The following is a 24,813-nucleotide window of genomic DNA, read 5'->3' as shown; positions in this document are numbered from 1 at the left end:
CTTTGAACACTGAGCCATCTCCCAGCCTTGGGGAAATGCCTTCACCGGTACCTCTGGCTATGTAGAAAATTGCTGGCGAGCTTAGTTAATTCAGGCACTAAATTGTGCTGCAGAATGCTCCAATGAAACTCTCTATGGATAACTTGGTAAAAGATCAAGGTACTTCATTTAAACAATTTACCTAATTACCTATTTAAAGGCATCTAAAAAGAGATAGAACCAAAGGAATCCATTGGAAGCATAGAGTAGAAATGTAGTAATATCGTGAACATGTGTTTAAATAAATGTGTACATGGCAAAAGCCATACAGCAGCATGGCTAAGCTTCTTCATCAACGTGTATTCAAAATTATGAGAAAAACTATCTCAAAAGTTACATAAGACAACTACTTGTCCAGTTTTCTATCCTGGCACGCCTATGTTGAATAAAACCTGTAAGTATAGGCTTATGACCAGAGTCGTAAATTTGCTAAAACAGGTACCTCTTCCCTAGGTCTGTCAAACATGGTCAATCAGTTACAGCTTAGGGCTTAAATCTCATCTATGGCTGAGTCAGAAGAAGTTAACATAGATTCTATCAAAAACCACACACAATGCTGGGGATAAACATTGTAACAATGACTTTGCCTACCATGATAATGAAATGTCAGGTTTTTTGAGGTCTCAGTCAGATGTAAAACAGACTAGATACTGATTGTGCTAACAGAAATTTACTGAGGAACTCAGCATTTGTCTCTCAGTAATCTTAGCTACATTGTGGCAGACAATGATTATCAGGTTCATTTACTTAGTGCTTTGCAGTCCAAAGCACACACCTCTCATAGCCCAATGCTATATTTCTTGTACCCTCCCAGAACTTTGAAGGCTGTCTTGGTCACTGTTCTATAGTAGTGAAGAGACAATGTGACCAAGGCAACTGTCAATGAAAAATAACTATCTCTTTTAAAATAATTAAGAAAAAAATGCTTCTCTTAGAAAAGAAAGAGAACTCTTTCTGGGGTGAATCTGCAGAATTTTCTTCAGTCCTCAAAACAGTCCTTTACCAATGAAAACTCCAGACACCAAAAGATAAGGTTGAGCTCACAGGACTAGTCAACCATAGGGATTCTATCACAACTCTGTGCTGCCTGCATCAAAGCCCCGTGACCCTCCAGCCTCTCCCCTCAGCCTCAGTCCTCTAGCCTCACCTCTGCTCTCCAGCCTCTGCTCTCCTCAGCTTACACAGCAGTTTTCAATAAACAGTGACCATTCTCTCTTAGTAGCATAGAGCCTATTTCCCTCAGCAGAGTCTAGCAGCAGCCCATCCCCCTTATTAGTGTTATAAACAGTGAGGACATTAGTCCTAAAAGCACTGGTGTGTACCCAAATTTAATGGATGGGATATGGTTGGCACATTTGCGGCGGGGAAGGGGAGGGGGTGGTCCGCATCTGTAGGTGGCAAAGAATAATACAGAATGAGGAAATAGTCTTTTAAAATTAAGGTCAAAATCACATCAAGAAAAGATAGTGTGGGCTACTTAGGAGCCCAGTTTACAAAACTGCCAGAGTTGGTATTATGGACTCAAGGACTTAAGCCAAACACCTTTAAAGTGTATTCCTTTAAAATTCACAGAAAATTAATCTAGGATTACTTCCCTCTTTATACCCCACCCACAAGCTAAATGTTTAAAATTTAAATATTGGCCTGAGGGGACTTCCTTCCTATCACCAGGCCAGTTGTGCATCTGTCCTTCCCTCTTCCTTCTCATCTCCTTCCCTCCAAAAAAGTTAGAAAATTCTTATTTCAGAAAGGCTTAGAGAAAGACTAAGTCAGAACATTAGGTCAGTTTGCTGAGAACAGCTGGATACCATACTTCATCACCCTCTCTCTTGTAGAAAGCCTGGCTTCATAAACACCCGAGGATTCTCTAAGTGTGCATACACTGAAGCCACCATAAAGAGAGTCACTCAAAAGTCCTCATTTCTAAACCACTGACATCCTATGTTCCCCCACATCCTGACTTCATATTCTCATGATCTGTAATAATAACGCACACACAGGAGAACGTATGTTTGCGTGCAGCTTCTACCTCATTTAAAGCTTGCTAAGACCACATGTATCTGATCTACATATGTTCCCTGTTATATCACAGACGCTAGCTGTGTGATATAGCACACAGCTAACACCATCCCTTCTCAATAGTTACTGCTAGCCAACTCCCATTGAATGCCTATGGCAATTGACTATTTTGTTGATAGAGTTGGACTCTGCCAATCAGTTGAAAAAGTCACTTCGTAAGATTTCCACTATGCTAAAAGGTCATGGCAAAGTTGTACCAGGACTTATGAAGGTTCTTTGTCAGCCAGTTCACAGTAGCAGCACTAGAGGAAATCTTACGCAGTTGTTGTGAACAGTTGTACTTAAAATCAAAGAAAAACTAGATTAATTTGAGGAAGTCTCTCTTCACCAACAAAATTTAAATGCCCTCCGTATTAAGTGGATGTTTTTAAGTTTTCCATGCAAGAATTCGAGTTTCTAACTCTCACTGGACAAGCTGCCTTATTCCCAACTCTTCCTTAGGATCTTCTTTTTATCATATTACCATAAATGTTTATTCAACATGTGTGATACACATGACTACTTACCATTGAGAGAGTAAGTGGCAGCCTAGCCAGTCCAGGGCAGCCATGTTTCCTTACACTGATGAGCGATGCCCTTAATCACCTAAATTCCAAAACTATTTACACTTCCCATGCAGCATTGAGCATCAAACCATTCCTTATAATAATACCTCAGAGGTCTGGGCCCTTTAGCTCCCTCAGTGACAAAGCAATGACACTAAGCACTGTATAGGACCGATCTGGCTTTCAAACTAAAAACAACTTTAGACCTAGGAGACAGTAGAACCAACGGCCATCACCACTTTTCTTTCCTCTTAGGTGAAGGAATCAGAGGCTGATAAAACTTAAACCCCTACAATAGGAATTAAATAAAACAAATTTAGTGAATCACTATGGCCCAGGAAAGGCAATAAGTGGTTAAAAGCTAAACTGCTGTCACGATGTTTTCATTACACAGAGATTTTAGGGACATGACATGAATTTTGGCACAGAAAATCGTGTGTAAATATCACGTGTGCTATGGTGAAAGGCTTAACTATTTATTTTCCTACCTCAGTATTAATTACCTGAGTCACATATATAAGAATGGGTGAATAGATAGATAGATAGATAGATAGATAGATAGATAGATAGATAGATGAGTTCTTTTGTATATAGTTTATAAAGAAGTTCCCAACTAAAAAGCAAGTTCCAAAGTTCTATGCTCTTGTATGGACTTTCAATCAGTCTGTAAAGCTTTTGTAGGGCCTACCATGATCCAGGCTCTGGGCAGTTAGGAAAATGCAAATTTAATAAAGGCTTTGGCCATTAGGAGCATGTATGTCTTTCTAAGTCATGTCTATGCAACAACAATGCTGTCTGTACAGTAGAGTAGAGGGCTCAGAGAAAGCAATGGAAATTCACAGAAAGAGGTGAAAGCCCTTGTAATTCATATACCCCAGAGAGGAACTTAAAGAGTGTGTTTAGTAGGAATAGGCACCTGCCAAAGAATCTATGAACCCCAAGATATCCAAACTTCTTATAGCCCTGAAAGGAGTTTCTTCTGAGTTGGCACAGTTGTGCACTGACCGCTGTTTCCTGCTACATCTTCTCGGAGCAAATAGGAAAGGAAAAGTGCTTCTGTTCTGTATTGTGTGCTCCTTTCATTAAATCACCCTCGGGACAACTGAGTGTTCCAGAAATAGGTGTTGGTTAAAAAAAAAAAAAAAAAAAAAACAGGTATTTCTGTGCAATCAGAAAGTGCCTCTGCTTTGTTACCAGCATAAAGCATTCATGAAATCAATTTTCAGCACCCACTGGATAGGGCTGATGTGCGAACTAGCTTTGCGTAGCCCATCGTCTTCATTCCGTGATGATTTGACAGGACTGGCATTTTATCATGAATACAAAGAGGATGAGCATATCCTCCTAATATATTCATTACTTCCCTCTCCGAACTGGTAAATAATATACATATGGTAATTTGAGAGACATAGTGTTCCCCATTGCTCCTTTTTATTCCTGGAACTCTGGCTGTCTTTGTAAATGCTGCAAAAATCAAAAGGCAAAATTACCTCAAAATTTGATAGTCCTTCTAGTCTCACTTTCTGGTGCCCACACGAGAGATATTGCTTATTTTCTGTTCTGACCTGTATTATTCAACAGCATCACCCCTTCTGCTTGCAATCTTATTGTAGAACCTTCTAGAGTGACTGAAAGAAGCCATCTACTTATTCATTAACAAGCACCTGTTAAATACCTACTCTGATCCAGACGCTGTGCTAAATGTTCAAAACAGTAAGGACCGTGGCAGCCTATGGCCCAGGCCCATTCTTGTTTTCTCGAGTTCTGTAATCATTTCTCACATGATTATAAAAATCCATGGCATCATAATAAGATAGAAAAGACTGTGGAGTGGATGCCATAAACAGAAGTAAATGAATAATGAATGACAAGCTGAGAAAATGTGAGTGTTTGCCAGAGCATGTGAGTCTAATTAGCAGGCATAAACTGATACGCTAAACCAAAAACGTGATGAGATTTTAGACCCAAAAGAGCCACTTTTATAGTCTGGACCTGAAAGAATTGGATTTTTAGATGGGAGTATGAAGGCAGATCTGAAGGGCAGTTTTCTTAGAACTAAGTGAAACAAGACGTTTTACTCTGCACGGGCTTGATTGACTTGGCATGGCTTGAACGATCAGAATACATGTCAATTGTGATCAGTAATTTCTTCACTTGTATACTTAAAAGTGTTCATTGACCTACTGCGTTAGATGAATTGGTCTTTGCTGAAAGCAAAGGAAATTAAAGGTCTGCTCTTCTTGAATTTGTGTTCAGATGAATGGACAATGGGAGTAAATCGGTGTATGGAAGCCCCAGCAAAATAGGCACCGAGACGTAGGCTGCAAAGAAGACAAATGGGTGGAAGGTGTCTCTATAAATAAACATGGTTGTCAGGGCAAGCTGACCATGCACACTGGGGGAGAGGAGGATTTTAGGTAGAAAACATAATAGCTGACTGATATTTGCAAAAGATACTTCTGCCTAGAAAATAGCAGTATACCACTAGGTCAGAGTAAGCAAGTTACAGTCAGCAAACTCACCTACAAGAGTTTCTACTGTCTGACACCTGCTTTTGTAACTCAGATATCCTCAGAACCTGTTCTCTTCTATAGCCCCGTGGATTATTCCACTCCACATCAAATGTGTTCCATGCCTGCAATCAAGTCCGTGCTCCACAGACATGAAGATATGACGGTCTGGTTTCCATTTATATAATTGTTTTGTTACCTTCTTTATTCTTACTGGATGAGGCCTTACTATGCTGCCCTGATTGACCTGAACTCCTGGGTTTCAACAATCCTGATACCCTCAGCCTTCAGAACAAGCTGTCTCCCAACTCTGCCTTATTTTACTCTTTTTTTTTTAACTAACTCTATGAATTCACACCAACAGTTTCTAGAATCTCTTTTAAAGCATACCTGTTAATGATGCTGATATTAGTTTATTACTTTATATGAATTACCTGGCATTTAATGCTCTGAGATGGTGTGAGGATATAGGGCGCTGTTATCATTCCATTTTATACATGAGAAAACTGAATACACAGAGAAAAAGTAACTCACTTATTTCCATAAAGCAAGTAAGTGGTGCCATTAGAGTATAAAATCAAACAACATAGTTAGAAACACTATCCTTATCTGTCTTTAGTGTTTATTTCTTCACAGCTCCATCATCTTCATAGACACACACACACCCTACTTAAAACATGCCTGTCCATAATTTCCACAAGCAAGCACCTTGAGCTAAAACATTCGGGGCTGTTTTAAAGTAAATTTTGCTATTATTCCTTTGGCAGAATTTAAATTGTGAAGGAGATTTTCAAGTGATTTCCTCTCAGGCTTCATTTAGAGACATTGAATAAAGTAATAGCACCTTTGAGAATGCACCTTGACATCTTAGTGTTGGGCACCTGTAATGATAGCAACGTGGGAGTCTGAAGCAGGAGGATTTCAAGTGAGTGGCCAGGCAGGTGAAAGAGAGAGGGGGGAGAGAGGAAGAGAGAGAAGAAAGATTCCCACTGCCTACTCTGGCAGACTAACTGTTTCTTTAACTATCACTATTAAATACACTAAATTGTTCTTCAGCTTCTCCTTCACTGTGGATCCATGCCTTTAAAACAAGCACCATTGTCCCCTTTGCCTGCTCATCCTGAGTCTCTATACACCTTTAGCATTCTGACACAGGATTCTCAATTGATTGCCACTAAAACCCCAGATACGGCTACAAATCTGAGCAAATCGACCTCAATATGCATTAGCATAATTAGAATTATCTAGGGATGTCAGTTCATCTTAAGCACCTACCAAGTCCTATTCTGGACACTTAAGTATAATTAACATCTGTGAAAGGTCTCTGGTTTTCAAGTGCCTTGCAAGACTCTTGATTTTTTTAGTAAGCTTCTAAAAGCTGCTTGTCTTTAGGTGTGCAGTGAATGGAATAGATAAACATTTGAGGCTTGCCCTTTTCCTCTTTCTGACTAAATGCGGGTCATAAAGTAGAGCCACGGATACAGCAAGCCCCATCACACAGATGAATACAGATAGCCCTTGCCCTCATAGAAGGGATCATGTAGAGTTCTCTCTATTCCAAAACAACTTCACAATCTCCATAACTACGTTTGGCATTTCACATCTGTCTTGTGCTTTTATGACATGTGGATTAGCAGACAGTGCCTCGGGCTCTCGTGATGAATGTAGGGTAATACAGCAGCCCAGAGCCATGGCACCTAAGTATGACTTGGATGTGATCCCACTTGGATATGATCCCTAAGGGACAGGATAAGGACACTAGATCAAATTTGGATCAAAGAAGGAGAATTGGAAATCAAAGAGGTGAGAATAACACCCAGCCCTGCATCTGCATCTGTTTAATTAGTCTTTTCTCCATCCATTTTAAATATGTCAAAAATGTGTAAAGATCCATTCAAATAGAAAAATAGTAATTTTTCATGGAGTAAGGGCAGAAAATAAATGTCAGATTCCCAGTAGTAAATAAATATAATTTTTCGGGCATATAATTAACTTTCCTCAATCTCAGCGTCTTCATCCTAACAGTGATACACTCAATGATGCTGTAGTTCGACACTGTCCATTTAATGACACATTCATGGTCAGCACAGCTTCATGTGATAGCTCTTATCTTTAAACATCTGCATGATGCTTCTGTTAGGCTTGCATCCTGTTAGCTGACACACCAAGCCCCATTATCCAGGGACTTAAGCAAATTAGAAGTAATCTTTTCCTTTTTTTCATGCATTAAAGATTGTGAGGCTAACAATCTCTGGTTGATAAAGTAGCAAGAGAGGGTATCAGGAAATCAGCTCCTTGAATCTTCCATTGTGAGCATCCTGGATCCCAAGATAAGATCCCCACATTCAGCTTCAAATTTGTACTCCAAGAAAGAAAGTCAATAGCAAAAACAACAGAACGCCAAAGCCAGCTAAAAAGCTTTGCCAAAACTTCCCTCAGAGCATTTGCTTAAGTATATTGATAAGCATTGCCTCACAAGGATGCCGTGCATGTGGTTGCTTATTTAGTCGGCTTCACGGATACACTAAGCAGAAGAAGGAGGCTCCTGTTAGGGATGAAAAGGTAGAGGAAGGGATCTTGGATAGGCAGAAGGTATTACCTTCACAAGCTCAATGTGATGTAATGTAATGTTCAAAATGAACATGTCTAGCAAAATTACTGGGCATCAGAAGAGGCTCTCAGGAGCAAATGATGGCAGGCAATCCCAGATGGATGACTGCCTTGGAGTTTCCTGCTTTGCATTAGTCATTAAATATGATTCATCACTCCTTCCTCTGTATTACCAAAGCTAAGTCTTTCAAGGACAAGATTGTGTTTTACATATATTCTTTATCATCCTCTGGGAAGTGATATGTATATCAAGTAAGGGCTCACTTTTGGTAAAGGGGATATAAACCTGAATTATTCAGTTGGAGCCCAGTGAAAGAGCAGCAGGCAAAAGAACGTCACAGTTACTACAGATCCCATTTTTTCAGGAATGAACAGCTCCTGAATGGTGTCTACATTATCCAAAATGCCACAAAACAATTGATGATAAAACCGGTGGATGGACATAGAGTCTGAATGTTTCTCAAAGCTCTTAAGTACTCAAAGAACTTAAGAAAGGGGGAATAAGGAGGTTTGCCTAGAGTAGAGTGTTTCGGGCAGAATAAAGAACCCCTTTATCTTCATTTATTAAGTTGAACAGAACGAATAAGAAGCTATCCATCTCTACAAAAAATCAAATACAGTTAGTTCCTTAATGAGTTGCATCTTTTGCTCCTAACTGTAATACATACAATAGTGTATTATTTCCTTTTACCTAGAGAGATTTCCTGAAACCATAATATTCAGAGGCAGAGAACTAAAGGTTAATTAAAAAAAAACCCTTAAGGGTAAATTATTACTATTAGAGGAGAAAGTTATATTTTTAAAGCTTATAGTATTATTTTTCCAAATTAATTTTTAAAATAGTATTTTCATGTATTCTTGAAATGTAAGTATATTCTAGTTACTTAAATAATTGATAATGGACTACCAAGAAAAAAGTATACGTGTAATATTCAATATACAAATTAGCTTCAGTAAATCTCTCTTTTGAGTCATTATTTCCACTAAAATGTCTCTTACATTGAAATTATTCTATGAAATATGAAATTTAGAATATAATGGACACCTTATTTTGTTACTTAATCATGATGTAATGCTTTGTCTCCTTTTCATATTTGAAGTATAGACATGTCTTTAACATCCTAGGAAAGCCATGTGGATGTCATGATCTGGCTTTCTTTGTTCGGATAATATACTAGATTATTTTCTTTCTTCTGAACATCTTAAACTCCTAGATGAGTTTTTCCTTCAATTTTAAATGCTTTTGAAGCAGGACTCATTTTGTTACAAGCATTTCTTGAAATTACATAGAGTTGAGTAAATATGAATATGCCAGCATCCTTCTAAATGGACTACCTGTGGGACCTTTAAACTGTTTCAAAAGTAAACCATGCATCAAAAGTCAACTCAGAAAACCTGTGTTCTCTCACACCCTACACCTACCCTACCCCCTGTGGCTTTTTTTCTTAGTAATAACAATAAGTGTCTTAGTTAGGATTTTTATTGCTATAACAAGAACACTATGACCAAAAGCAACTTGGGAATGAAAGGGTAGCAATAAGATTACAGGTCTACATATCACAGTATATCACTGTAGGAAGTCAGGGCAGGAACTCAAACAGTGTAGGAACCTGGAAGAATACGCTGATACAGGGGCCATAGAGAAGTTCTGCTCATTGGCATGCTCCCCATGGCTTGTTCTACCTGCCTTCTTAGAACACCTAGGACCATCAGCCCAGCCATCACACCATCCACATGGGTGGGCTCTCCCACATCAATCACTAATCAAGAAAATGTACTACACAAACTTGCTCATGAGCCTAACTCCTGTAGACATCTTCTCAATTTAGAGTTCATCTTCCCAAATGAAAATGACTCTAGCTTGTGTTACAAAACTCACCAGCACATACAGCAACCCAAAACTTCATAGGTACATTGAAATAAGTGAATCTCCAACCATGCTGCTATCCTTTTAAGAATTTGTAACTATCCCTGCAAACTGTTGTGGGCTATGTCATGGTCTCTAAATGCCACCCTCTTACATCCTAAGCAAAATGAAGCATGAAATAGGAACTAAGGTGTGGCACAATGCAGACAACTTTCCTCTCGGCTCTCCTTACAGGACACTTCTCAGCCATGAATCTTACTGGCCTCTACCTTTCACGTAACCAGGGAAACCAAAACATACATCCATTTTTTAATCTTGTCCTCTTCCCCACACATTCCTAATCTTTTCTCACTGTTCCTCCCTCACAAAAGAGCAAGCATAGGAACAAATGAGAAAGTTTCTGACTGCCATTGACTCTGGGAAAATATTAGTCTTGTGCTGATTGTTGCAGTGATGTACATATAACATGAAATTTACTATCTTAATCATTTTAAGTGCATGGTGAAGTACAATCACACCATTATGACAATCCCCAGTATATTTAGATTTTTATCACACAGAACTGAAACACCTTATCTCTATGCTACACTAACCAGTCCTTTCAAAAAATTCCAGGTCGTAAGTCTAAGATTAGGCAAGACATATATAGCCTTTGTGCTCTTAAACACTTTTCCAAAATATATTCATTTTAAATTTGTATGTATAAAAATGAATAGCTATTTTAGCATACAGAATTAAATCAGTCATTTTAATGTTTCTACTGATTGGCTTCCAGGAGCATCTGTGAGTATTCTCATTAAAGTTACCAATGCGTTACAACTGTCATTGCTCTGTGATTCTTCTTGTCTTGCTTTGCTATTTAATGTTTCTTTGAAGTCAAAGAGTAGCTCTTCGTGATATGCATCCAAGTGTGCAGTTAAATCATAGAACTTATTCTTAGCAAGGAAGGATGTAGTGAAGAACCTGGTCAAATGGGAAGACAGCCTTGAGAAAGACAATGGTTTTCCTGCTAAATTTCTAGGAATAGCCAACAAAGTGGGAGTCCTGATAGGTGAGACCAGCAGTGTGCTTTTTCATATCCTCTTTCAATTACTCTCAACTCTTCCTTATTTTTGGATCCCATGTAAAATTTTCTATAAGGAAAAGAAGTTATACTATGTTTTGAAACAAAACATCTTGGATCTCGAGGAACGTTTTGTCTCATTATTGAGATTCATTGGAAGCCTGTCATTGAATGAAAAGATATCATTGAAAACATGTGGCCTTTAAACCAACCACTGACTCTCTCCAAGCCTCTTTTCTTTATGACTAGAATGAGAATAATGGTGTATATCTGTATCTTCTAACACCTGAGAAGATTTAAAAGCAGTGAGCAGTGTGCTGCCAGCCTCCTCACCCTGCTGCCTAACAGGGTCCCTCCCACATGAGCAGAGCAATCCAGGAAGCAGGTGACAGAGGATGAGGTAGTCCGGAGCAGAGACAGGAATATAACAGGAACCGGATCTATCTGGCTCTGGATACTAGATCTAGGTTGGTTGTAATGACACTGGGAGCTGTGACTGATGGGTTCTCAACCAGATGCCACCTTTCTCAGTGTCTAGAGGAGTGGTCTCTAACAATGACTAAGATGGTTTCCCAAGAAAATTTGATACTGAAATCTCACTCCCTCTCCCTCTCCATCTCCTTCTCCTTTTTCCATCCCTTTTCTTCTCCCTCTCTCCATCCTCCTCCTCCCTCTTCCTCTACCTTCCTTTCCATTCCTAGTGATCAAATTCAGAGCCATCTACATGTTCGAACATTAGTTAGGCATGCTTTCTAGCACTGAGGTACATCATCAGCCCTGGAAAGACTTATTGCCATGAATGAATCGTTACTGGCATGTACGTGATAAAGGCAGAGCCACCATGGTCCATGGGTTCTGTTAAATACCTCACTCTGAACATGACACCACCTCGATATGACAACATTAACAGCTTAACATGTCACTCCTGCGGACCTTGAGAAACACTACTTTTAGAGACTTTCTGACATAGGTGCCTCTCCCCATCATTGATTTCCTCTTCATCTGGTAACCTGGAAATTCTTCAGGTTACTTTTGTCCTAGTTCTCTGTAGGCTTTCTTTGTTCTTTTGTCCCTCTCTTCATCCCTTCTTCATAACTTTTCCTTTCACTGACTTCACTAAGACAAGATTCTTTTGTTTTCTTCACTAATTAGTAAATTTCTTCTTTCCCAACTCTTAATCTTAAAAGCAACAGAATAGAGCTCTCTAAGGGAAAATAACATAAAGCTTGAAACCACATGAAACTGCATTTGTATTTGTGTAGACATGCATGGATTGTTCTTTAGGCCAGTAGATTCAGAGACAAAAACAAACAAAAACCATCATTAACCCCAGTGTTACAGATAGATAGGGGGACTGGACTGTGTAACATCAATACCAAGAAATATCTTAAATAAGTACTCCCAGGTTCTTTAGAATGCAAAATCTAGGAGGTGCCTTAGTCAGTGTTCTATTGCTGGGAAGAGACACTATAACCAAGGCAACTCTTATTATTATTATTTTTTTTAAAGCATTTAATTGGGGCTGGCTCACAGTTTCAGAGGCTTAGTCCGTTATCATCATGGCAGAAAGCACTCAGGCAGACACGATACTGGAGAAGGAACTCAGAGTTCTACATCTAGATCCTGCAGGCAGCAGGGAGAGAGAGACACAGGACCTGGCTTGGGCTTTTAAAACACCAAACCACACCCTCAGCGATTAATTTTCTCCAACCCGGCTACACCTACTCCAACAAGGCCACACCTACTCCAACAAGGCCACACCTACTCCAACAAGGCCACATGTCCTAATGCTACTCCCTAAGCATTTAAGCGTATGATCCTATGGGAGATGTTCTTATCCAAACCATCACAGATGGTATCAGATGCCCTATAAAGGAGTAGGGCTTTCAGGCCAAACTTACTTTGAAAGGTTCTCAAATGATTATGAGATACAATAGGTTTGGGCAACATAAACAGGTTGTTTTTATAAATTTCAACCACTGGCTTGCTATCTTACCACTCAACCTTTTACCAATGAGCAGATTTCAACCAAAACAACATTTTTTTTTGATTAGTTGAGTGAAATCTCAATTCATTGCATCTCAATTTATTGTCAGACTTTAAATCAAGTGGGCAATTATTTATTCCCATCAAGGCAGCCTTTTGCTATCCTGTAGTCAAAATAATAAATACTGGTTGTTAGTTTTATATTCAACCTTGTTCCTCAGTGTTTTAAATTATTCTGATACAGCTTTGGATGGAGAGTGAATAAAAAGAGGCATGGTCTCTGGAGCCCCAGATCTTCTCATAAAGACCCAAGAATAAAGTGGTCTAAACAACCCTTACACACTTGCTCACTCACTCAACAACTCTTTGGAAAACTCGCCCAATCCCAGCTCCGTCTCTTGATTTACTCTTTATTCTCATGACTGAAGAGATCAGCTGTTTATGTTTTAATAAAAAATGGTTAAGAAGACCAAGCAGAATCCAATGGGGACTATTTCTGAGATATCCAGCTTACTGGCATATTCTAATGTCTACTTGGCAATAACTGAAAGTGTGGCCTTTTTATTCCAAGTAACTCTGTCTTGGGGTAGTTTGCAGATTTATCACTTGTTGGTCTACAGCCTTTAAGTTAGGGATCATATCCAAAGCTGCCTGGTTTTATAGGAAAAGCCTAGTTGTTTCCAAAAGCATGGCCAATTAATAGAGCATTTGGGATATTTGAGATCTATTTCCATGGAGGAAATGATCTTAAAGTGAAGTTAATTAGGAGTGCAGAAAGCCAGAGATGATAAATTCAGAATTGCATAATAGATTTGGATACTAAAGGGGCCTGTGTCAACTCCAGTCCTAAAGAGACCGGCTGCTGAAGAACGAGACTCAGAAAAATGGGTGGGTTATAAACCTGCCATCGCCTCCAGCTTTCCATGTCACATGTACATGTCACATGGCCTTTCATGACCTATATTAAAGTTCTCCAAAGAAAGAGAACCAGTGGGTTATTCTGTAAATATGTGTGTAGGTTTATATATGCATGTATATATAAATGAAAGGAGATTTTTTTATGACAAGAGATTGAAGTGATGATATTAAGTTTATATTCAATCTGGAGACCTAGGAATGACAATGATGTAACTCATTCTACATCTCGACTGAGAGATTCCTGATGGTATAACTTTTACTTAGAGGCCAAAACCTAAGGTACAGCGTAGAGACTGAGGGAGTCTAGTGACCTGAAAACCAAGAGCTCTCATGTCCAGAGTCAGGACAAAATGAATCTCACATCCACAAGACTTTTAGTTTTTCTGTTCTGACTCTTAAAGGATTGGATAGTACTCGCCTAAAACAACAACACAAAGGAAAAAGAAGAGAAAAGAAAACAGGAAAAATCATTCTCCTATTGAGTCAAACTCTATTCTCTTCCAGTAATACCGTCAGAGATCCATCAGAGATAGTATCTTACCAGCTATGAAAGTACCTTTTACCCTAGTCAAGCAGACTAGGCTATACAAAATTGAAGCCTTTATGTCCCTGTCCATAGAAGACACACTTAGCTGAATAATACCCAAGTCCTCTATTATAGCATCTTGCCAGCTATCAAAGTACCTCTTAGCCTAGTCAAGCAGTCTGGGCCATGCAAAAATCACAAAGCCTCAGTATCCCCATGTGCAGGAGACAGGCTTAGCTGAATAACATCTAAGTTCTCAATTATATACCAGTGCTCTATGAATGCAAAAATAAGGCTTGGAACACTCTGCCTTGACCAGTTTAAGCATCAACAGAAGCTGATCACTGGACATGCCTTCAATCACAACTTACACATTAACTTATTAAATTTACTAGCTAATTCCAATTTTTTTTCTATTTTGAATGGCAAAAATTTCAACTGGGTCTCTACTAGATTTTATCAAGAAATTGATGGTTCTGTTTGGTATAAAAGTATTTTGGTTCTTTTTCCAGAATATGGTCATCGTCACTAGAGATGTAAATTGAGCTAAATAGGGGTAAAGTATCATGTCTGTGATTTCATTTAAAAACAAAGATAAAATAAAATATGGCTAGATCACATAAGATGCTGTTTGGGCTGGCAACATTTCTCATTAAAAACTATATTCTAAAAAAAGGTATCAGGGACCTAGGGGAGACAGATATGGGTAACATTGACTGTTCTGGGCATGAAGCCAAGATGATAGATGTCTCAGAAGCAAACCAAATCTTTCCCTGACGATCTAGGAGGTGAAGGTTCAATTTATTTATTTGCCTTTTCACCCTCTGTAGTGTGTGTGTGTGTGTGTGTGTGTGTGTGTGTGTGTGTGTGTGTTAGTGAAGTGGAATCAATTTCCTGAAGCCTTGAGAGATTTAAATCTCTTCACTGAGAGTGTATCTTCAAATGCATGCAAGCATGAATGAATATTAAGGGTAAGGTACTATGGCTGCCCTCTTGGTTCATCTTTCCATTGCTACTGCACAAGTCCCAGAATTTTGGATCTCGTTGGGTCACCATTTGTCCTATAGGTTTCTGTAACCTTCTTAATCATTTGTATATAATCTAGTGTGTGTTCATTACACAGATTCAAAGTTTATGTTGGAGTGTATCTGTAGATAGATTGGGCTTTCTCATATTCTTCCCTCTACCCTCCTTGTTTTATATCCTCACAACATCTTTTCTTTTCCTTTTTTTTTTTTTTGTTTGTTTCTTGTTTGTACATATGAATTTAAAACTGTGATATTATCTGTCTTTCTATATCTGGCTTGTTTTGCTTGACACCATGACCTGTGGTTCCATCCATTTTCCTGAAAATGATAATACTTAATTTTTTATGGCTGAATTAAACTCCATTATGGATTTATTCTATGCTTTTATCAATTTGCCTATTGAAAAGTACTTGTACTGCTTTTATAACTCGGCTATTCCTTAATCATTTTTCTAATTCTTTCTAATAGACTTCCTATTAAATAAAACTGAACAAGGTATTGTACCAATGAACTCAGAACACATTTACTGGCTTTACATAGAACATTACAACTTTTCCTTTGGAAGGAAAATGGATGCTGCCCTTGAATAGGATGCACACTATGTTCATATCAATTAACATAGGTGAAAACATTACAATTCAATTGGTCCATCAGTAAGTCAGAGTTGTCTGTAGAAAGGGTGTTTATAATCCTATATCCCGCTCTGATATAAATAATCGGTTAGCTTCTTAAGGTTGATAGAGTAAAGTTACCACAACTAGGTGGCTTTAAAAAAATAGAAACTTATTTTCTCCAGGTTCCAGAGGCTAACAATCTTAGAATCTAGGTTTATTTAGTACTGTGCTCCAATTGAAACCCTAGATAGAACCCATTCTTGTTTCTCCTGAACTTTTCATGAGAACCAACTGCCTTGTCATTTCTCAGCTCAAAGCTGCATCCTCCAGTCTTCATCTTCATATGTGATCTCTCCTGTGTCTGTGTCTTATAAGGACACCATGAGATCAAGGGCACACCCTATTTCAGGATGACTTCATCTCTACTCATTACACTTTTTCCAAACAAGGCTGTGTTCTGAACATAGAAGGGCTTCTTTTTGGAAGAAGCAACTCAAACCACAAGGCCATCCAAACAAATGACATTGTGAGATGGATTCCATTTGAATTTTTTACCATAACCATAGTTCCTAATTTTACAAAAAAGAAAGGCTAAAATCTACTTCCTGCCATGCCTGGGAAGTAATATTCAGACAACATGTTCCAGGACAATGTCTAGGATCTTTAGAAACACACACTCTGTGCTTTATGGCTGTTCTACAGAAGCCACCTGAGAGTCACAATAGAGACATCGGACATAAGCTTCTTCTGAAAAGAATTAATGATGCTTCTATAGCTTGCCCTTGTTATACCACACCCACTCCTACCTAAAGTCCTTCCACTCCATCTGAATCCCTGAAAGCCCAGTTGCTTTAAATCTAACTGTGTTGATGTTGCAGCAGGAAAGCCACAAACCAAATCAAGACAAACCAACAACCCAATCAGAAGTATCTGATAGAATATTATGTTGGAGGTTGTGGTCTTTCCTTACTTGAGTTTTTCTGCAATGAGGGAGAAATAGTGAGGAGCTTTTGTATCTCTAGGTAAATATTAAATCTGCCGGAAGAGCCAGTTACCCAACATGTAGTCAGCTCACAGGTCAGTGCTCATGGATGTTCAGAGCCAGAAACCGATCCCAGCAGGCATCCTATGCAAATCCAGCAAGACCTTGGCTTTCATCTTCTATTTCCTGAAACAAGCACCCAAGTGTTAACTGGCTTGTGAAATACCTTGGGTAAGTCTCTTGTGTTTTTAAGATTCTGGCTGATTTACATCTACCAAAAAGGGGTATTTGTTATTTCTTGATGAGGCCCAGGCCCTCTGCAGTAATATGTATGTTTTCAATTTTCATCCCCAACCTGATGCTTGACACTCTACATGCTTTCTAGGGTAAATGAAAGAAACTGAGAATCAGGTTACTCTGTCATTAGCACAGACTCAGCTAAGAAAGAACTAGAATGAAGATGGAAGAAGGGGAAATGAATATCATAAGACTAGGGAAAAACCTTTAATATGAATTAAAATGATTAAGGATTATCATTAGAAAGTGTGTGCATTTGACAAAGCTACTGGAATCATTTTAGCCTTTCTTGAAGTCACTTGAGTCTCAACCCCATGTTTGCCATCTTGAGATCTTGCCTTTTATGTAAAACCTCTAACTTGTGTTAGGTCAAACAAGAGTGTAAGAGGTGTGTCAAGGCTGCATGATTGCTTGTGACTCTTTTGTTGCCAGCTAATGTATGAGTGTGGAACCAGAGCAGAGAATAGAATGAATGGAACAATCACCATATTTACTGAATAAATGTCTTTGTCCATTTTTTTTTGTTGCCATTCCTGTACTTTATGAAGCAAATTAGTTCACTTCCTACAAGTCTGGACATAGGAATTCCAAAGCTGAAAGGCAGCATATGATGAGAACTATCCCACTAGTAAAGATGCCCTAAGAACCCCCAAGCCCCAAGTCAGCACAAGACAGCATATGTCAGAACAACCAGGCTGACTTGTGTGTCTCTTCCTCAGATTACGAACCCACTACTCATTATGCAGACTTCCTTCTCATAGCCTCATCGACTCTTAATCACTCCCAAAGGTCCAAGCTCCAATCAACACTAACAGGTGGTTTGTGGGTTATGAATTCTGATAGGACAAACACGGGACAAACCTAGTGAGGCATTTCAACCCCAAGGATGAAGTTGGCCATCACCCTGGTTTCTTCAATAAACTGAGCAAATGAGTAACAGTAAGAAAGGAATAGAACCCTGATGCCTAAAGTCTCAACACCAGCATCTAGTAAAGAGTGCACACAACCCCACCTCTAATCTTCCTTGCCAGTTTCTGCTTTTTTATTCAGTAACCATTGACCCTGCCACCATTTGTCACCAGGAGTCGCAGAGTTGAAAGGTCATGTCCTCAGTCAACTTAGCTTTGATTTGTCCCCTTGGGTCCTCACTTAGTAAAGAAAAGAGAACAAGACAATACTGGTAATAACCAAAACTGAGGCAGATATGGTTTGGCTTGAGAGGTGGACTTGATAAGAGGAGAACCATTTATCACTTGGATGCCAACTTCTCATTTGCCAAATGTTTGATGGATTTAGTCATGAAGTCTCCAGGCCAGGAGGACTACATGTTAAATAGCTTCTTACTTGTTGTCATCTATTCAAAACAGGTCGGCTAAGCATGGACAATGGGTGTTACGATATCTTCAAGTAAGCAGTAGACTGACAGGCTAGTTCACTTTTTACTATCTATTGTTATAAATTCATGGATTTTGGGGGGACATTCTCATTGTGCCCATCAAATGCCTTGATCCCACTCATGCTCACACCACTCTGCTACCCACCCCAGCCTCTTCTCTTGGTCCGTATTGTCTTCCCTTATGCAGCCTTTTAGAAAATACCTTCATTGTGATAAAGTGTACATACTTAAAGCTTGCGTTTAAAATGTATACTTCAGTGGGTTTTATGTAGATACAGACTTACAAAACTATCAGAACAATCTAATTTTAGCACATATCACCAAGTTAAAATGTGTATGTTAGCAGGCACAGCTCTTCCCCTTACTCCTTCTACTCCTGTTAGCATACGATACTCAGTCTATGGCAATCTCTAAGCCACTTTGCTTTGCTATTGCAATTTTTTTCATAAGTTCCTACCTCTGCCTAGATCTTAAAATATTTCCCCTATATTTTTCTACAGTAAATTGAACATTGAAATTACATATTAAAATCTTGATCCATTTTTAATTGATTTTTTTTTTCAAGACAGAGTTTCTCTGTGTAGCCCTGGCTGTCCCGGAACTCACTCTGTAGACCAGGCTGGCCTTGAACTGAGAAATCCACCTGCCTCTGTCTCCCTGTGCTGGGATTAAAGGTGTGCGCCACCACTGCCCTGTTTTGAATTGATTTTTTGCAAAATGGGAGATACAGATTTAATTTCATTCTTCACAATGTAAATACCAGTTTTGCCAGCACAATTTATTAGGAAGGCTGTCTCTTTATTGCCAGCTTTGTCAAAGATTAGATGACTGGAGCTGTGTGGGTTGATCTCGGGCCCTTAATTTCACTGGTCTATAGGCTTGTTCAGTACTTTGCTATGATATCAACAGCAAAAATAAATTCTATTAGTGTTTATGAAGAGTGAGTGTTTGCAATATTCCTTAATGGTAACAGCATGAATAAGTTTCCAATGTTTATATCTGTGGTTTTCAGCTATCTTAATCGAGAGCACTTAAATGATCATTTGCTTCCCATTGTAATAAAACATATCTAAAATGTACAGATGAGTTAGCTTTTGTTTATGTGGGATCTAACTCCTGACTTTGTGTGCTCAGCTGACGTGCCTGTAACTGACTGTTCTGCCAGTCTCCAGTGCTGTCTACCAGGACCTGCTAGCCACCTAATGCTGTCTGTAATTTTAAACTTCATCTTCTCACAGGCTGAGTACAAATGAGGAGACAGAGAAGGAGATATACGGAGCAAAGAGGCTTTTAAAGGTCTTAGGATTCTTCAAGAATCGCTATTCAGGATGGTCTTCCTTAAGAATGGCAAAACCCTACGTGTTTATCATTTGTATGTGGACAGTTCAAAGTTCAGGAGGCCTCGTGTGGATGTTTCTTGTCTTCGGAGTATTAAATAATACTTAACTGTCTTCTGTTCTCATCATCGAATGAATATGACTTTGTTCTTATTTCCTAGGATTGTGCTGTCAGTGATTAGGTTTAAGATCATTAATGTGTATTCGTTACTTCAGTTTCTTGTGTATTGTGTACCAAAACTCACAATAACCCAAAAAAGTTGGTTAGAATTAGAGACTACTGCCTTGTCATAAAGATGTACATGTTATATTTATACAACTTTCAGATGGAGCCCCTCTGTTGGCCCACGCTGTCTATATATAACACATCAGGTTCGTCGGCATCTTATACCTGGGATACAGCTACAACAACATGCTCAAAGAAAAAGAAACCTTGGTTTTTTGTTTTTTGTTTTTTCATAAAAGTGATTGAGTGAGTTGTATCATTAAGCCATGATGTCACTAAAATTCATAAGGGGAAATCAGAAAGGAGAACCTGGAAACATCTCAAAGTAAAAAAAAAAAAAAAGGAACCCCCAGCACAGTGAGTGCACTGACTCATTGCTGTCAGCTGAGGAATTGCTCTTGTGTCCCTGCTACTGGAGCTCTGAATTGGTGATGTAAGACGGCCATCCCCCTCACCACTCAACCATCAGCAGCACTTTTAAATTTACCTTGAAAACAAAAGAGCAAACTGAAGTACAGTGTGTGTCATATGATAAGTTCAACTACCTCTTCAAAAGGCAACATTAGAGAGTGAGATCAACAACTAGACTAAGTTGACACAGCTATTAATTTACTGCTCTGAAACAATCATGAACTGTTTTGCTCCAAGAGAGAGAAATCTGTTCGTTTAGATGGTCCCTAATGAGACAGAAGTAGTAGGGAAATAGAAACAGATTTCCCCACTAGCACTGCTCCCTAAACAGGCTCCCTTATTACACAGCATAAAGGATGGAAACCTTTTGGCTACATAACCCTACATAATCCTAACCCTTGGATACTAAGACGAGGAAGTATTTACTCTCCTATACTTCCAGGTAAAGCGGGGATGTTCTCAGTTCGGATCACCAGAACCAGAACAGTTCTCTTGGTTAATTAGAAGAGTATGGTCTCTCCTGGTGTATGGCATTTAGTGACTTCCAACTTTTAAAAATGTAACTTTTTATAAACCTCCTCGTGAGGATTTAAAGAACAGGACACAGGTGACATTTAAGAATGATTTTAATACTGCAATCAATGAGGAATTAATTTTCTTCAAGGCGAGACTTTCCTGCGTCTGGAAACGGGATCTAGTCCCTCACACCCACTAAGCTTGCATTGGAACACCGACCTGTAGTCTCAGCCTCACATATTTTTTTTTAAACAATTCCTGGTTTTATGTGGAGGTCCTTGATCCAATTGGACTTAAGCTTTGTACAAAAAAATAAGAATGGATTGATTTGCATTCTTCTACATGCTAACCACCAGTTGAAAATGCTGTCTTTTTTTCCACTGGATGGTTTTAGCTTCTTTGTCAAAGATCATGTGACCATAGGTGTGTAGGTTCATTTTGGGGTCTTCAATTCTATTCCATTGATCTACCTGCCTGTCTCTGCACCAGTACCATGCAGTTTTTATCACTATTGCTCTGTAATACAGCTTAAGGTCAGGGATGGTAATTCCCCCAGAAGTTTTTTTGTTGTTGTTGTTGAGAATAGTTTTTGCTATCCTGGGTTTTTTGTTATTCCAATTAATTTGCAAATTGCTCTTTTTAACTCTATGAAGAATTGAGTTGGAATTTTAATGTGTGAGTCTCAGCCTCACAAATTTTTTTAAAAAACAATTCCTAGAGCTTTCTAGAATATATATATATATATATATATATATATATATATATATATATCACTTAGAGGCTGTTTTGTTCTTTCTGGTTTTTCTGCTCTCTTCATATTAGTAGCATGGCCCTGGTTTACGAATGCTCCACACTTGACCTGAGAAGTGGACTTACACTGGCCTCTTAGCTAAAATAAACAGAAAGCCATTCCGTTCGGGTCCACTGCTGGTGGTCACCTCATTACCATGCCCAAGCCATGGCCACTCCGGTTAAGATGACCACTGGCCAACTTCCAAAGAACCACATTTGTGCTGCAGTTATTTATTGGACTGGAACAACCTCCTCCTTGCCCCCCCCCACCTCTCTCTCTCTCTCTCTCTCTCTCTCTCTCTCTCTCTCTCTCTCTCTCTCTCTGATTTTAAATGTTTGTATAGCTACTTTCTTGCTTATAAAATCCAGCTCTGAATTGTAATATTCCCTGTTGGTCAATCAAGGCTCCCTGTTTTGTTTGTTTGTTTGTTTGTTTGTTTGTTTGTTTTATATATCATCAGTAGTACTCTCTATTTATTTTATATCATTCTCAAAAATATTTAAAGTGATTCACTTCCAATATGACTGTAATAACCAATTCCGTAACTGTAAATAGGTTATGGCAATAAGAAAACATACAACCCTTTTGGTATTTCCCTGTTACAGAGCACATACATTCCTCCATTAAAGTCACTACCCTTTGAGAATACCAACCTTTCTAGATGCTCCTGGTAAAGCTAGCATGTGGGAAAACATTGCTCAAAAATGCCAGGGTACCTCTGATAAAGCACAGGCTGGTAAGACTTTCTTGAGTAACAGTGTGGTAGTCTACCTTTGTTCTCAACTTTGGTTTCCAAAGAAATTCCCATCTTAATCTAGCTGAAACTCCTAGCAGTGGAGGATATGGAGCCTGAAGTTGCCTCCTCCTAGCCAGGTAGAACTCCCAGTGAAAGGATAAGGATAACAACCCACCCATAAAACCTTGGACCCAAAATTTATCCTACCTATAAGAAGTGCAGGGACAAAGATGGAGCAGAGGGAATTCTCAACCAGTGACTGGCTGGCTTGAAATCCATTCCATGGGCAAAAACCAATCCCTGATACTACTAATGATCAGAACCTGTTATGCTTGCAGACAGGAACCTACCATGGCTGTCCTCTGAAAGGCTCCACCTAGTGCTGACTGAAACAGATGCAGAGACCCAGAGCCAAAAGTTAGATAGAACTGGGGAATTTTATGGAAGAGTTGGGGGAGAAACTAAGGGCTTAGAAGGGGATAGGAACTCCACAGGAAGACAACAGAGTCAACTAACCTGGACCCTCAGGGGCTCCCAGAGAATTAATCACCAACCAATGAGCAAGCTTGGGTTGGACCTAGGTCCCCTGAACATCCTTAGCAGGTGTGCAGCTTGGTCTTCATGTGAGTCTTCCATCAACTAAAACAGGGACTGTCTTTGTCTCTGTTGCCTATCTGTTGATCCTGTTTCCCTAGCTGGCTGCCTTGTATGGCCTCATTAGAGGAGAGAATGTGCCTTGTCCAGAAATGACTTGATGTGTCAGGTGGGCCTCACTGTTCTCAGAGGAGACGGGGACAGAGGAAGGAGGGGAGGAGCTGTGTGAGGAAGGTCAGGGAGGAAGGGCTGGGATCAGAACGTAAAGGGAATAAATAAATTAATTAATGGAAAAATGTTTATCAAGAATAGTGTGCACAGCCACAATTAAATAAAAAAGAGCCATGAATTTGAAAAAGCAATGGGGTTATGTGATAGGGATTGAAGGAAGGAAAAGGAAGGGAGAAATGTAATCATAGTATAATTATAAAATGCTCTAAAATTTATTTAAATGCAAAAAAAACAGTAGGGGACATCAAAAGTGCCAAAAGCAGAAGGAAAGATGGGCATGTTGTCATGAATCCACACAAAGAATAGGAAAGATATGAATTCAAGAATCTAGGTTGAATGTGAGTAGTTGGAAAGAACCATGAATTTTCCCCAGCAGATTATTGCAAAGATATCCAATCGTTGGAGCAAAAGTTCTAAGTGCAGATTAAATTCTAAGTTTCTCCAGCATTCTAGAAGCAGAGTATTCCAAATACTGTCTTCTTATGAGTCCTGTTTATCCAGTCCAAGCCAATCCAAGTAAGAGTCCGTGCATCTTTGCAAAGTTCTTGCACATCCATAGTGACAATGAACATACTTTTATCAGAGTGGCCCATATCTTCCTGGGTTGCCATAATGATTAGAAAGTTATTCTGCTCAGTTAAAAATTTATTCTAGTTCTGGCCAGTAACAGAAAAGTGGAATGTCCAGCAAGATGCTTCATTAAAGCTTACTCAACCCAAGTTGGCTGCCATATAATTTCCACTGGTTTGAGAAGACAGTCATTTGGGTGGATCCTTGAAAGCTCAAATTTTGGATAATTAATTCTCAGGGTGTCTGTGTTGGAAGGCAAAGGGTAGAGTCTAACAAGAAGCAACTAAGTCATCGCTCATGAAAGCTTTCTTAGAAAAGCAAGTTCTGCCTGCATTATTGTCCACTCTCTGGTGTGAGCCCTCTCCTCTTTCTCGTTTTCTCTGATATGCGGTAAGTTGAACTTCCTCTTTTTACCATTGGGTGATAAAGCCATAGGGCTCTCACCAGCTGGAAGAAAGAGTATTTTATCCTTGGACTTCTCAGTCTTTACTATAAAATATAAGGCAGGGGGTCCACTCTGTCCTCTCAGGCCTTTGAATATATTTTCCTTGTGGCCACAGCCATTTTGAATGAACTCAGGACAACACATAGAGTTCTTGAGAAGAACATGTTGTCTTCCTACCTTTGGCTCCCCCTCATCTTCTATGTTTTCTTCATCTTTTCCTTTTCCTCTGACAAGTTGCATCTAGCTCTTATAATTCTTTAATATAACATTTTAATTTTAAAAACTGTTTGGAAGAACTCATACATTAGTCCTGTTTTTACATCTCCTTTCTCTCCCTCAATTCTTCCTCCATCTGAGATCCATTACCTCTTCTTCTATAATTATAGTTACACATATATGTGTTTGTATATAACCTCGTGAGTTTGTTTAGTGTTTCTTTTATGTACATATGTTTAGGTCTTGCTAGTTGGGATTGGATAACCTGTCACAGAACA

At 39.0% G+C, this 24,813-nt stretch overlaps 1 protein-coding gene across 5 annotated transcripts in view; it reads left to right on the top strand.

Moving 5' to 3' along the window:
• The window catches only part of Prlr (prolactin receptor), a 179,499-nt gene that overhangs the window by 87,474 nt on the left and 67,212 nt on the right, over nt 1-24,813 (top strand). Inside the window, exon 1 of one of the 5 annotated variants that reach the window (XM_029469740.2) lies at nt 16,824-16,998. The exons of the other annotated variants lie outside the window; for them this stretch is intronic. The gene's annotated coding sequence lies outside the window, so the exon portion shown is untranslated. Of the gene's footprint in view, nt 1-16,823; nt 16,999-24,813 lie in introns of those variants that run through there. 5 annotated transcript variants of the gene reach the window in all.

This window comes from Mus caroli, unplaced genomic scaffold (genome assembly GCF_978045245.1).
Source record: "Mus caroli unplaced genomic scaffold, Mus_caroli_1 scaffold_16, whole genome shotgun sequence".
Taxonomy (NCBI): domain Eukaryota; kingdom Metazoa; phylum Chordata; class Mammalia; order Rodentia; family Muridae; genus Mus; species Mus caroli.
The sequence above is the reverse complement of the archived record's forward strand: the minus strand, read 5'-3'. Positions and strand labels throughout refer to the sequence as shown.